Source organism: Teleopsis dalmanni, chromosome X (genome assembly GCF_002237135.1).
Source record: "Teleopsis dalmanni isolate 2A chromosome X, ASM223713v2, whole genome shotgun sequence".
NCBI lineage: Eukaryota > Metazoa > Arthropoda > Insecta > Diptera > Diopsidae > Teleopsis > Teleopsis dalmanni.
The window spans coordinates 43,308,641-43,313,282 of record NC_051848.1 but is presented as its reverse complement, the minus strand read 5'-3'; positions in this window follow the sequence as shown (position 1 = coordinate 43,313,282).

Below are 4,642 nucleotides of genomic sequence, written 5' to 3'. Positions count from 1 at the left end.
CTGTCAGACAGTTCGTTTACGGCAGCTGTTGAAACCAGTTCACCTCAGTAGTGCGTTGCGAAATGTCTTCGACGGTCGTACGACCGTCCTGGAAGGCTTTGTACCACTCATAAACTTGAGTTTTCGATAAAACTGATTCCCCATAAGCCTTTTGTAGCATTCGCAACGATTCTGCACACGAAATTTCGTTCGAAACACAAAATTTGATGCAAACTCTTTGTTCAATATTTTTTTCCATTGTTTTTTTCGCAACGCCCTACTGAGGTGAACTGGTTTCAACAGCTGCCGTAAACGAACTGTCTGACAGATCGCGCTCATTTTTGGCATAGTAATTAAGGACAGTGCTGCCAAACTACATAAACTTAAAATATCGGAAAATATACAGCGCGCGAATTTTAAATGAGAATTTCCGAAAACTTTTCGGTCTTAATGTATATCAAATATTAGACTGTATAGTGTATATGGTAATCTTCGCTATACGAAAGGAATATAATGTTTCTAAATTATTCGAAACGACCGTAACAGTTATTAATTTAATAAAATTTTATAAATTAACAAAAAGGACAATTCTTGACTATTGTTACTTGGTAACTGTATTGACACATATTACGACCAATAGTATGTTAATTAACGTTGAACATATTTTGTGAGGTGTTTTATAAAAAAATATTTCTTCTTTTATTATTATAATTATTATAATAATATCAGTTTTTTAATAATTTTCTTTCACTGCAATTAATATTCAAAATGTGAATACAGAGATTTTCTTCAGAAATTTTTGAAGCATGACTCGATTTTATTTCGACAAATTATTTTAACCTGTGGTCACATTGTCATTGCTGTGATTATTCTTTTCTTGTCGCAGTTTTACTCAATAGTGTCTGTGACTTCTTGAATGATCCACTGTGATATGAGCTTCATTGATTTTTGATTTCTGATAATAAGTTATTCAGATGATTTCATAGAAGTATACTTCCCAAAATATTGTCCTGATGCAATATATATTGTAATCAATGCAAAAACTAACAACTTCAAACTTCAAGAACTACACATTATTTAGACCGTACTGTTGCCCTAGTGGTTATCAGGTTTACACTCACTTAATTTATTGGTTTGTGACATTTTGCATGCCAAGGTCAACAGTGCAACATTAAGTATCAGAGCGCTGATTTGCTCAAAAATATCTTTCTTATTTAAATGAATGAGAGAAGACTCTGTCTCAGACCCGTAATTCGCACTAAAAGCGGTCATGTAGGAATTAATTGAAAAAATTATATTATTTTCTAAGATTTTTTTTTCTATATGTTTAAAACAATTCTATTTCAAATAGAAAAATACAACATTTTGAAAAGTTGCACTTTAATTCAAAAAAAATTTTCTATTATAATTAATGTTAAATAAAAAGAAGTCTACATACCCCAGAATATTGCTGACTCCAATGCATATCCCATTCATCAAAGCATTTCTTCTAGTCATAATGATCTCGTATTACACTTTAGATGATTTGAATATACGTACTATAATGTAGCAACTTTATCGATGAAACTTTTTTTAGATAAATATGGATTTTTGTATACAATTTTTAAATCTTTACTAAATATCAACTTAAAAATGTTACTAGTGATTTATTTGCCGATCTTAAGGCGCTGAAAAAAGGTGCAGTTTTAGCTACATATTTCTGCATAAGTGTAGAATTTCAAATGAAATATTTTATAAAAATCTTTCAGCTAACGAGCCTACAAAATATACGTATATGAAGAAATATAACAAAAAACCAGAATAGTCTTTTCCATAAATATCAGGTGCCAATCGTGCGTTTATCGTATCCAAATACTGGGTGTGCGCAACTAATAATGTGCTAAAGTTAAATTTTTTGCATGAAAAGTTATAATTTAGTGATATTAGTTTAACTCACACATTTTTTTAATATTATTTTATTTTGTTATAACTTTATTTATTACCGGAGGTAAATTTTTTTCATTTAAAGATTGCAAAAACTTGTTTAAAAATTATTTACAGAGTAGGATGTCAATCGGAATGTTCACCTTGTATCATCTCATAATTATATGTAAGCTCAATAAATTCTTTAGGTGCTAACTTCTAAATTAACAAGCCTTTACCGCATATACATATATATAGGAACACTTATAGTATAAGGTTGGTTACTTCGCTTGTAGCTAAAAAACTATTATCATTAAAACACAAAAATTAAAAAATTATTTATATTATTGGGGGCACAATAGATCTTTTAGGTCGCAGTGCACTACCCCTTTTCAAATAATAACTGTATCACATTCATATAACTCGTCTTTTATTGAAAATATTATTTACAATTATCATTCTTTACCATTACCATTATTTACCATGACTATTTATTTACCATTATCTATCAGAAATTTCATTAATCAATTCTCACAAGTATCTGGATACATAGGAAAAAAAACTGTCCAATTCGCATATATATCCAAAAATAATGGAAAAGAATTGACTCTCTCACGTATCTGCAAATAAAAAAAAAACCATTTACCAATTTTCATTTATATCCAGAAACAAAAGAAAAGGAAGTGAGGCAGTTGTATGTTTTAATCGAGTAAAAAAGAATCATAATATTATATAGTTAAAAAAAATTGTTTTCTTGTTCATATTTAATAATAAAATATGTATTAAAAATAGTTCCAAGACCACTGATGATGGGTATTACTCAAAACAGCTATATGGTCAGCCAAAAATACAATTAATTAAAACTAAATAAAAATTTTGTTGTTACAATTTAAAACTATTTAAAAGCTCCTCTATTCAATAGTTTCAATTTTTGTTAATTTGGTTCTTTTTATACCATTTGATATTCTATTTGGTTCTAGAAGTATACGTGATAAGACAATTTTAACAAAATTTTTATTTTTTATATCTGCAATTTTTTATTAACCATTTATTTTCAAATCAGATACGATCGGTTAAAAATTTAGACATTGATTAGACCGTATACAATTAAAAATAGATATATCCACTAATCACATAGTTCATATCGGACTTATTTTCATAAGCGAGCTACAGTCAAAATTCCATTACTCGAACGTCTTTAACTCGAATTTTCTATAACTTGAACCAAATAGAATGCAAGAGGGTTTAGAGAGCAAATAACAGACAATTTCAAAAAATTTCTTTAACTTGAAATTTCTTTAAGTCGAACCTTTTCTTTATAAAATGATACTTCGATTTATGGAAGTTTGACTGTATATATATAATAATATAAATTAATATTAATGACATACAAAATTCAATAATAATTTAATTCAATAATAATAATTAATAATAATATAAATTAAATAAATATTTTCTTTTAAAATTATAATATATATTTTATTTGAATAATATAAAACTAATGTTTTGTTTTAATAATATGAAATAAATATTTTATTTTAATAATATAAAATTATTATTTTATTTTAATAATATAAAATAAATATTTTAGCTTAATAATATGAAGAATATATTTTTTTTTAATAATTTATCTTAATAATTATTTATATTATATTTTATTTTATTATATTATAAAACTAATATTTTATTTTATTAATATGAAATAAATATTTTATTTTAATAATATAAAATAAATATTATATTTTAATAATATAATTAAATATCTTATTCTAATAATATAAATAAATATTTCATTCTAATAATATAAATAAATATTTTAGCTTAATAATATCAAATAGATATTATATTTAAATAACATGAAATAAATATTTTATTTTCATAATATAAAATAAATATTTTAGCTTAATAATATCAAATTAATATTTTAGCTAAATAATAATGAAGTAAATATTTTTTTTTTTTCAATAATATTTTAATAATATAAATATATTTGTTTAAATATAAAACTAATTTATTTTATTAATGAAAAAATATTTATTTTAATAATAAAAATAATTATTATATTTAAAATTAAAATAAATATTTTATTCAATAATAACTCTAATAATAATATTAATTTCAATTAAACATAAATAAATATTAAGTTTAATAATATGAGTAAATATTCTTTAATACTTTATTAATAATATAAATAAATATTAATTTTAATATTAATATTAAACATTATTAATTATATAAATAAATATTTTATTCAATAATATAAATAATATATATAATAATATAAGATAAATATTTTAGCTTAAATAATATTATAATATTATATGTAAATAATATGAAATAAATATTTTGTTCATAATAAAAATATATTTATTTAGTAATATTAATATTTATATTAATAATATAATAAAACAAATATATTAATAATATAATAAATATTTTATTTTAATAATATAAAATAAATTTTTCAAATTAATAATATTAAGGCCGTGTGCGAGTGCGAGTTAATTGATGGTAAATTAAGGGAAACAGAAAATTATGTCGGTATAGCAGCGAATGTTGGTATTTACCAGAATTTCGAGTAGGGTAAATTAGATAAAAATTAAGTAAATTAGATGTTACCATTGTGAAAATTTTATAAGATGTTAAATAAATAAATAAATTTGAAAATTTCAAACCAAAAATAATAAATAAGTGCAATAAATAAATAAATAAATATTTACATAAGTGCAGTGCAAAAAATCTCTAGAAAATTTCAATTTAC